An 11,680-nucleotide genomic window follows, 5' to 3' on the forward strand; every position below is an offset into this window, starting at 1 on the left:
CATAAACTGGTATATCCCCTGTGAGGTCAGTACAGATTCATGGCACTTGAGTTCGATTTTAAGAAGGCCTACCCAGTATAAACAGTTCTTCCAAAATGCTTAGATTCTATGAGGATTTTCCCCTAGGTTCATCAGACTTTGTTTTGGGCAGATAATTTAGGCACACACCTGTTCTGTCTTTTCTCTACTACAGTCTCCTGTGGAGACTCTGTCTTTCTCTCAAGAAAAAGTAATAACACTTCCAGAGTGAACACAATCTCTGAACTGCCTAACCCAGGAATAAATTTATACCTTTCTTATTTGTTTTTCAGATTTGAGGTTACAGCGTTGCAGTCAGTAAGTTTCTCCAAGATGGTACAAAGTTAAAAAGTCTTGACTGGCTAATGAGAATGCTGTCTTTGTCTAGTGATTGCCACAGAAATACAGTATTGTTCACCACCACTGTTCACCACATGACACAGCTACCTTATGAAATTGTCTGGATCAGAAATCTTTAAATTGGAGTAAAAATAAGGTATGGGTCAAACCTTTCACTGTGTTTAATCAGGGCAACACAGACCTTTATACTAGCCCTAAAGGAGAAACTGGTTTCTGTTATCCAATTTCTCATTTGTAGCTATTCTTTCATTTAAATGAATATCCAGTCACTGCTTGCCGGTCCATTCATTTTGAGAATTTGCAAGGCATTACTCAGGGTGACTAGTCACCCAAGTCACTTTTTTTTCTGCAGCTCTTTTGATGACACAAATGTTTCAGATATAGGATGAGCAAGTTATGAAGGCCAAACAGCAGTTACGCCTGTTCACACCCACATTTTCCTCACACAAACTCAGCTACTCACAACACATCCTCCTGTCCCTGGCTCCTGTTACCCTGAATTCACCACAGTTGTCTCATAAAGCTTATTAAGTTGTCCCTTCTATTGTGAATCATCCATTGATTGATTGACATCCACTGATTGAGTGACAAAACTAACATTTGTTTTACATTTGTTTCATACTGCTAACAACAGAAGTGAACAAAATCAAGTATCTTTTTCAGTAGTAAAGTGTTTAAATTGTTTTTCCATCTCCCCCAAACTGAAACTAAGAAGGCCGAGTGTAAAGGAATTTGTCTCAGAAGTTTTAGACTTTAAGTACGTCTTCAGACACGTTCAATATTCAACCGGTTTTAATACAGATCTGAAAATAACCAAGATGAGCATACATTCCAACAGAAACAAAATCTGGGAGGTTCAAAACTAATTTGGTATTATGCAAGTTGACATTTCCCCTTTTTGTCAGGGTATAGGTAGATTTGTTTCTACAGACTTGGAAGTAGAAAGTATTTGGAGAATACACAACATCTGAAAGACCTGTTTCTTGTAGTAAAAAAAAAAAAAAATCCCTCATTTGATTAAAAAGTGCAGATCTGCTTGAGATGAAACCACCATTAGAATATAGAATATTAGAGAGACTTTCTTTCACAAGGTCCTATTAGTAGAAAAACAGAATGCTTCAGCTCATCATGTCTGTTCATAAGACCACAGGGAATGTACCTACACCACATCCCTTACACCACACACGTGAAAGATTAAGTGTCAGGCTAAGTCTATAATTTTTTCTAAGTACTGCATATTGGGTCCTGCCACACATAAACTTGGTAAGTACAATAATAAGCAACTATCTTGTGCAACACAAAATCCAGTTTACACAGTGCTTTGAAACATCAAGACGTTTCAAGGTAATTTACCAGAGATATACAATAATTGAATAATACAGTCTGCAGTTCCAAGCTAATGACGGTAAGCAAAGGGAAAACAAGTGAGTCTTCTCTACTATCAAGGTAGGGAATCTTTCTGTTCCTTAATCTTCTCCTCTCCTGGGGCTGTCAATTGTGCAAAATGGCTTGAAATTATGGATTTTTTTCTCATGGACTACAATTTGCTCAGGGACTATTCAAGTAAACAAAGTCATTCAATTTATGATCTGGTTGCCTCTTTCCCTACTATATTTACAATGCATTTTCTGTAATTGTTACAATATTGATCAAGGAGTGTTTTGTAAATATTCTATGGAGTGGTGTTGTGGTCTATGTGTAGAAAAAGTCAGATGATGTCAGTGCACATTTATTTTATATACAAAAGAGATGAACAACATTTTTACTTTGATCAAGTCATATTTTTGATCCACTTTGCATATTATGGAAAACAAAACAAAACAAACAAACAATAAACAACAACAACAACAACAACAACAAAGCCTACAGCCTGACAAACACCACAAGCTCAATAAAACTGGAGTTGTGGCTCTATTGAAGCCAGTAAGATTTACTACTGATTTCAGTGCTGCAAGCATTGTACTCTGAAAGTTAAAATGTACATAGTTCCCAAACAATATAAAAGAAGTTTCTTTTGAAATAGAAGAATAACCTACGTAGACTTCTTCATTATATTAACATAGAAAAAGGAGAAAAAAAAAAAGAAGTAAAAACTAGTACCTAGACACTGCGATGTTTGTTTTAAGCATTTAGTATTCTGTGGGTTATCTGTGATGCATATGATTTCCTGTGTGCATCTTCTATGATATGCACCACCAAAACTCTATACTGAAGCGACTTCAGCTAAAAAACACTGCTAAATTCTCTATGCCTCCTCCAGTTCCTTACCAAATTCTCTGAAGAGAAGAATACTTCAATTTCAGCATGGCTTTTTTGATAGATAGGTTAACATTCGGAAGAGGTGCCCAGAGCAGCGTGGTGGGGTGAGCGCTCCTTGTGGAGTCTCTCTGATCTGCTGTTATAATTCCAGCACCATCTGCAGGTTTGGGGGTTTCACGTGCATTTCCTTACGGCCCTAGGTGATACAACAAGCAAGCAGAATTGTACTCACCAGAGCTTTATCTGGTACTCTGTCATGGCTCTGCAGCCTGTCCCTCAGCGACACGCTCACCACTTCACATTCCTGAGTCTCCAATCCCTCTTCAATCTAATCACCTCCTGAAACCGGAGGCTTTCTCTCACTCCAATTTGATTGGTTACTCTACAGTAATTGTGTAAAGGAAGTTACCTAGCTATAGTTTCCACAGCCCAGGAGCAGACTTTTGAACTTTCTAGTATGCCAAGGCATGAAACCTGCTGTCACAAGTAGGGGTAAATATTCACTCCAGTCCCATGGGGAGCGACATAAGGGGTGCACCTCATCCATTCATGCAGTTGCAGAAGGGCTGCTACATATCAGTGTAAGGGCGACAGTGACTCCTAATGCTTCTTCAGCCTAGGGCATCCCTAAGAAACACAGCCCTTAGGCAGGATACCGGCCTTTCGCCCCCTCTAGTTCAGCAGCACATCCTGCACCTGGCACATGAAGGGGGCAAGAGACAATGGAGTCATGCTTACAGTCAGTTCAATCTGAGAAGAAGAAAGTGTGAAGGAGAGAGGTTAACATCACCTATTAGAGTGTACAAAATATCAGTGAGCCAGTATTTTGCAGGTTATGACAGTCTGTGCATTCCTGTGTACAGATGACAGGGTGCAGACCGAGCAGCGAAAGACAAAGGTTTTAGTCATCAATTAGCTCCATTAACTACAAAGCACCTACAGCCCAGCTGTTGTGCAATGCTCACCATTCTCATCCTGCTTCACAACTGCAACACACAGAATGAGAATTCATGGTTGTAAACAATAACAAGAAAAATATTTTTTAACTCTTAACACACCCAATGTCTAAGCATTGACGGGGTCTGTCAGTGGAGCAGGGTGTGCACACAGCCGCACACCCAAGGAAGGGGAACCACGAGTGAGTAGCTACAGCACTTTGCTCTGCCCTGCCACTGACCCTGGCTGCAATCAGGGGACACCACACTTTAAACAAGGAGCAACGGGGGTGAAGTGAAAGCAGTTCAGCTCCTCTGCTGCTACAGGTCATTTCTGAGCAAAAACACTTTTGAGAAAAGACTGCCAATTTAGGTGAATTATGTGTGGTGGCTTTGTGATGCAGATTACTGTCCATGAGGGACTGGGATGAAAACACTGAACTCATTGTGTATGCACATATAGATTATGCGATAAAGTTAACTATAAATTAAGAGATATATACTGTCATAAAAACTGTCTCAATAAGACCATTAAAACTGTATAGTAGCTGCATTTTAGATTACTAGACTAGACTGTGGGTCCAAGTTTTTATTTATCTCTTCTACTGAAACTGCACTCCATATGCGACTCTTCCAGGATTTTGGAGATACAGTGAGAAGCTTAGATACAGCACTCTATTCTAAAATGAAGCAGAGGTGTCTCTCAACCAGCTGTGTCTCTGTTCATCAGTTTCAAATCCTTTTTTCCCCCTCAAACATCAGAAAAAAAATCAAAATATAGGAAAAGGAGTTGGGCTGGGTTGTTAGTTCTGATGAACTGAAGTGAATCTGAACACCATTAAATATATGTCTGTTCATTTTTGGGTGAAGATTAATTTTTAATGGTTATATTTGGCTTAATAAGATGTCGCACTACAATCTCTGAAACTTTATTCCATTTAGATATTGTGATAGCTCACCATCAGAAAGCCATATAATGCTGAAAAGTGCAGGACCAATATTGAAAAGAATTCCTTCAAAATCTATCAAAATAAATTAAAATATTAAAGTAAATTAAATAAAATTTAAATATCGACTCTAAAGAGTTACAGCGAAGCTAGACTCCAGTACTGTACTCTGTGTCCCTAACTGTGCTTCAATAACAGCCTGCAACCTCAGAAAATTTTTTAAAAGTCATTTTAAAATACTCTGCAGTATGCGACTTGTCTAATCTAACTAGAAAGATCACTGAACAAGAGTTGAAATGAGCAATTCTATCAAAAACATAGATTTTGACATCAGCTAATGTAAGTCCTTCAGAAGTAAGATTCTCCTTCTTTTTTGTTTGTTGTAACAGGCTGACTACTGTGCAACATCTCACTACTTGCCATTCTTTGGAGAATAGATGTGAAGACTCCTCTGCATTAACACTGCCCAGGGAAAAGTTCAGCTGCCCAAGGAAAGTTCTGAAGGTCAGAAAAGCTGTGGCAAGGCCGCATGCAATGGATCTTTGCATACACTACACATGATGCAAGTTAAGATAAGCAATGACCTGCTTTGTTGTTTCAGGATTATTTTAACTGCTTCTTGTAGAAACAAAGAACAATTTAAAGGAGCAAAACATTTAAATTATTATCAAGCATCTTAAGTTACCATTAAAAGAACCAGGTAGATATGACACCACATAAAAACAGGGCAGGGCAGTTGTTCTTTTAATGTCTAATCTGGTTTGTGGGTAGCAAACTCTTCTGCCTATTCTGAATTTTTCAGTTTCTTTTTATTATTTCAAAGTCTACCTTTATAGCTCTCAGGCTTACTCTGCACTATTGAAGCATCCCACTTGCAACCTCAACCACAAAAGACACAAACCACATTAGCAGAAAGTGGTTATTTATGTTTGCTATAGATAAGATGCTCCCTTTATCTATGGATCCTCCTGTTTCTTTGCCAAAAAAAATCTGTCAAGGCTGTCAAGTGTGGGCCAACTGTGGGCAAACTTTCTGTGCTTCCTAGTCTGATTTGAAAAGATTCTTCTGCAGATCCCTACCTTCCCATAACAACATTTATTTTATTCTCTCTTTTGGGGCATTCCCATTGACAGCAGTAAATGACTTTTAATCTTCAAATTCAGTCATTGATTCTTCATTCCCACAGCACACTGGACACATACTTGGACTGGACATAAGAAAACTTGGTTTAGGGCAGGGTAAGTTATTACCATGGCATTTAGTTATGTTATGCAGGTTAAATGAGCTAAGAACTGACATGCTGACAGGTCCCACAGGCAGTCTTCAGTGAAGAATTGCCACCAGATCTGTGTATTTCTATTGTGTGAAACTGGTATTGGGCTTGACCCTATTTAAAATTTGTGTACTCATCTGTCAGTAAACAAACAATCAAGACTAATAAAATGGGCAAATAGCACGGAGATAGGAAAGTGGTAGTTAAAATCCAGGAAAGCCATGGCTAGCAAACAAGATGATATAGTATGCTAGGTCCCTCCATGCAAAATACCAACATAACTAAAAGCAAAACTATATGCTGAAGAACAATAAATAAATATTCAGAACAAGAAACTAACTGCACGTTAGAAAAAAATGTCTGACTGGGATTGGAGGTTACAAGAGAAAGCCCATGTCCTACCATGGGCTTCCTGAGCATGTGGAAGGGCTTCTACAGTGAGTGGCTGAGCAGTCCCTCTGTGCTCCCAGAACACAACTTTATGAGGCTGCATCGGCATGTGATAGCAGAGTCCATGTTGTACCTGAATGGTTCAGGCTCTCAGATCAACTCAGCCACCTAGGCTGAAGCTGATAAAAGCAATGACATCAAAACTGTGTTTCTATGAATAATTTTACATGAGAGAATGAGCAAAGGGACTTAGTGGCAGAATAAATTAGTATAGTATCCACTCATTGTTAAAGAAATACTGCAATACAAATCCTAGCTTAGGTCACATTGAAAATGAGTTTTGATGTCTTTTGCTGATTCTTATTTATCCATTTGAAAGGACCAGATAGGAACAGCAATGGCATCACAGGTCACAAGCTACATGCTTTTCAGGGACCCATCTTCTTGCAATGCCTGTCTGTATCCAAGTCTACAGGTCTCATAAACAGCACATTGGGATGTTATATTTTTAAAATAACAATGAAGGAATCTCTGAACAATTAACCCTGAGGGAAATATGTCATGTTAACGGTAAGCATATTTTTCATCACTCCATCAAACAAAAAATTTTGAAAAAAACATAGTGACTTTCTTCCCCAGAGAATATGAAAACTGTAGCATGACACTGTAACAACATGCAAACTAAGCACATTCTTAAGAAATGAGGCCCAGAGGCATGTTGCACACTGCCTCGCTGGACAGAAAGGCCACACGTGGCTAGTTCTACTCAGAAGTATTTGGCATTGGCTCGCATGGCTATGGGCATTTTAAGAACCCACATAATTAGACAACAGTGAGCTCTACTCTGCCACAGAAACTCCAAACTTTTATCCAAGCTTTGTTATCTCTGAAGCATTTTAGACGTCTCAGGTGGGTCAGAGCACAGTGACCACACAGTAGTGCGGGACCTCACCAGCATGCTGGCAGAGTGCTATTCACCGTGGTCATTATTAGGTAGCTCTGAAGTGGGAGTATTAGACTGAACCAAAAATAAACAAAATAAATGTATTGACTGGGAAAACAGAAAGATAAGTTCCCCAGGGAACTGGACGGGTACCTCAAAGATGTCTGTTCTGGGTTAACACCTAAAAGGAGGCTTTTGTGGGGTCCACAAACTAAGCCCTGCCACTGTCTTCATATGGTTCAGTAAAACATGCAATGAATCAGGACCCCAATGAGTAGTGCTAGAGCAGATGCAGGATCAGGCCCACTCAAATACAACATTGTATAAGTAAGAAACATAATATATTTTTTGTTTGTTTGTTGCACCCACCTATTTCATGCACTCTTTAAAGCTCGCAGAAACATACTCAAAGTTACGCAGTATTTTTTCTGACACCACTGCAAAACTCACACCTAATAGTTTCCTTGAAGTCACTGTTGTTGACTTCATGAAAGGTGTTTACTTAAAAAAAAAAAAAAAAAAGTTGGTTTGTTTTTTTTGTGATAAGTATTTCCTTTTAGATTTGGAGATTTTTACTGGTGATTCAACACATACAGTGTTGAAAAAGGAGTCAGACTGTGGTTTGTAATAAAGCTGAGAAAGGAAGGAGGGAATACAATAAAACAGAAACTTGTAACGTGATTCTCTAAAGGGGAAATTGGTTTTATGTATTAAGACAGGCTTATAAATATGCTAAAATTAAATTTAGCATAAACATGTATCATTCATCTAATATAGTGTAATGTAATTTTAAAAATATAGAAAAAATAAATGGAAATACATCAATTTAATTTGCTCTTTTTCTTTATGACTGAAAACACACAAATAGGAAATTTATACAATAGTCACCACATTTCTTTACCTGTTGTTTCAAAGGCAATTTCATTTTCAGTTGTAATTGTTTTAAATGGCTTTTACAGCAACACAACCACAGGCTATTGCCACTTGTCTTATGGAAACACCCCACTTTCACAACTCTCTGAACCATAAGGCCGTGTGAGTGTTGTAATTTCTGAGTAGCAGGCCAAGCATATGTTTTTATACAATTGGATTGTAATGGTTTGGGTGTGATCTGAGACAATGCCAGATTAGTTGGAAACAATATCTAAAAGCTTGGAAATACTGAACTCCGAAATACATTGTGCTTGGTATTTGGAAAAGAATATCTGTATATATATTTTTTGCCACTTTTCTCACGACAGTAAATAAAAATAAAAAGAATATAGAAACCCTGTGTCCATTCCTTTTTCTCAAGACAAGAAGTTATACCTTAAGCAAGCAAGCACCGTGCCCTGCAAAGGAAGGAAAATAGTTCAAAGGCTACAGTCAGCTGAAAAGGAGGCTAAAGGTCTGTGCACAATTGCTCCCTGACATTTCTGCATGTAATTACCATCTGTCTATTTTAGACAGACACCTATCTCGCTGTTTTTGCATTCAGTCACCCCATTTGCATGCACGCTTATGGTAATTGCAAGTGTAAATATAGTGTGGAAATTGACCTCAGGCCTTCATTTTTATTTTTACTTTTTAAAAAATGTGGTCCACATTTATAACAGCACAGTTGGATTTACCAGTCCAAGATTCTGCTCCTCATAAATATATTTGGGTTTTTATTTCATTCTAAATATTCAGAAGTGAAGGAAAGAGGGGAGAACAGCTGTAAGTAAGAATAAAGACATGTTTGAAGGAGCAGGCAGAGTTTAGGATAAGAAATATAGTGACAATATTGTGATTTACAGATCAAACATTCCAGCCAGAAGCTCTGTAGGAAAGCAAGATATAGTACGGTTCCAAATAACAGGATAGCTCTTCAGCTGATGCAATTCAGCAAAGCTCTACTGGAAACAATGAAGTTATGCTGATTTACACTGGCTTGAGCTCTTGCTCAATATGTTTATAGCTTAATGGCTCAATATTAATCTAAAAATCAGAAAAATAACAACTTGTCATTTATTTAACCCCAGCATGATGGAAGGTTAAACTAAATACAGAAAGCCCATAACAAATAGCAGGGACATTCTAAGGTCACCAAATGAAGGCTGTCGTTTTTGTATTCAGGCCAATGATAAAAGAGTTTTTAAATGTTTGGACATTCAATCTATGTAGTGCCACAACCTGAACATACCCCTTTGCCAAACACAGGCTCACTAAATCCTCTTGGAATGTTGTTTACCTCTGAATAAATCAAATTTGACAGCGTAGGTTAACTTTACAGATTCATTTTTCAATCACAAGTGATTGATATTTCTTACAGAAAGAAAGCTACAGAATTCTTACTACGATACTGACTATTGGAAGTCATATTGTTCTTGGGTGTCATATGGAAATCCAAGCCATTTTTCAAGTACTTTGTTTCAGAGTCATCCACCCTCTCTGTGAGAACACAGTAGTGAGTGTACTCAAATGGGGATAACCTAGCAGAGATAGTTTATCAATTATTTTAAGTCAGTGTCTGTCTCCCAGAGGCTGAACATGCTGTAATGTGCATTTTTCAGCAGTGGGCCAGTACTAAAATCTTACATCCATTATCCAGGCTTATGTCGCACAACAATAAAGAACAGGCTATTGCAAGAAACGGAATGAAAGCTGAGATATGGGAAGGTTTATTGTTAGTTGATTAAAAACAAATCATAACAAAATAGGGAAGGGAGCTTGAAGCAATCTCTATCACTTGATTATGAAAAAAACCTTTTGGAAAGGCCAGAAATAATAATTAAAAAAAATCTTAAGTTCAAAAATTTCTATGTATATCTTACTCCCATAATTAACAAATAAATATGCATATGAAATATGATGTCAGCAAGAATGTTCATTTATTGCATTACTTGTTTGTTCTACTGAATCTGCTATTTTGGCTACTAGCTGCTTAATTATGATATGTAATATTGCTTTAGGCTATCTGATATGGGTGTCTATGAAAAAAAATGATTGTAATTCACTTTTATTATTATAATGACCTTGGTCTATGACAGGACTGAATTGAATATCAGTAAGAATTTACACAATTCACCATGCTCACATTTATGCCACTTAACATTCAGTGTTTAACTGAAGCACCTAAGTCAGGTGGATGGATTTAGATGCACATTTGTCCCGAGGCTCTCTGTACTGTCAGTGAAGACTGATAGGCACTGCCAAAAGGCAACTCAGGCCTCAGATGAATGGAATTACCCTTTGGGGTGCCTGCTTCCTTCATTTTCCATAGAAGGTGCCTAGGATAAGTACATTTCTACTCTCAGTGCTTCTGCTGAGTGCTTTACAGTTATCTTGGAAAGTACATTATATACACATTCTGGGGAACAGGTATCTTAGGTATCTTGTACTTTTTTTTACAGACAATGTAGTCTGTAAGTGCAACATCAGCTAATTTCTAGAGTCATCTATCTAGGTACTCATCAATCTTTATTTTTTTAATCTAGTCTAAAGCTATTGTCATATGGTCCAGATACCTTCATTACAGATGGGCAAATAACTAATTTGAGAAATTTACTTTCTACCTACTCATATATTGCAAACAGACTCTTATGAACTCTTAAGGCTCTTCTTTTGGGGATCTGCTTTTCTGGGGAAGCAGGAAGGGGACTGATAAGTATCAAGTACTCTTAAGTTGTTATTCATTCAGAGCAGCTAGGGTGCATGTTTGTTTCTTTAGATTATCATCTAGAGATGTCAACTAAAGCATCTCCCCTGGTTTGCTGAGTAAACCTCCTTCACTGAGTAATCCACCAATTGTTGGGTAAAGCAGTCTCAGACTGAGAAACCATTCATCTGCTGAGTGAACGTTGTACTCACTATACTACTGTATAAAGAGAACCACTACCTCCACTACTCTCATCATTTTTAAAGGAAAAAAATAATAATCCTCATTTACTTCTTTGGAAGTAGAGGCCTAGGCACCTATCTTCAAAAAGGATGCAGTGCTGTGGGTCTCAAAAAAAAAACACCACTCTTTGCGTTGAAAAGACACTCTCAGGAGAGTGGCTTCAGACTAGACCCAAGCATTTCTGGACTGAGTTTAAACCTTTTGTCTGTTCCACTTACATGCTTTTTTTGAGATTCTCACTTGAAACCTCTTACAGGGCATCTTAAGTACCTCAATTGCACAGTCTTCTACGCTATGCCTTGAACTAAGAACTTGAGTTTGGTATCACAGCTCCTATTTTTTTTTAATTATTTGAATTAAACATAAATAATACTATCAGGATGAGAAAATCATTGAGACATCACCTGCTGGTTAGTGGCCGTGAGAGCACACTACAGAAGCACTGCTCTCTTACCGTCTCGTTGTCTGGACACCTTTGCTTCCAGCTACTAACAGAGAAAGGATTCCAAACCCAGTGTCCCCACCTGCATTAGCAAGTAGAGTGACAAAATAAAAATAGATCTGTGCAACAAAACAGTCCTTGCCAAGTACCCACTGCATACAGTAACCTTGTATTAGATGAGTTTGCATCAGCTATCCCTATCACACTGCCATGGACTTACTACCCATTAGCAATTCAAGTGGATTAAAAGT

Source organism: Anas acuta, chromosome 5 (assembly GCF_963932015.1).
Source record: "Anas acuta chromosome 5, bAnaAcu1.1, whole genome shotgun sequence".
Lineage (NCBI taxonomy): Eukaryota > Metazoa > Chordata > Aves > Anseriformes > Anatidae > Anas > Anas acuta.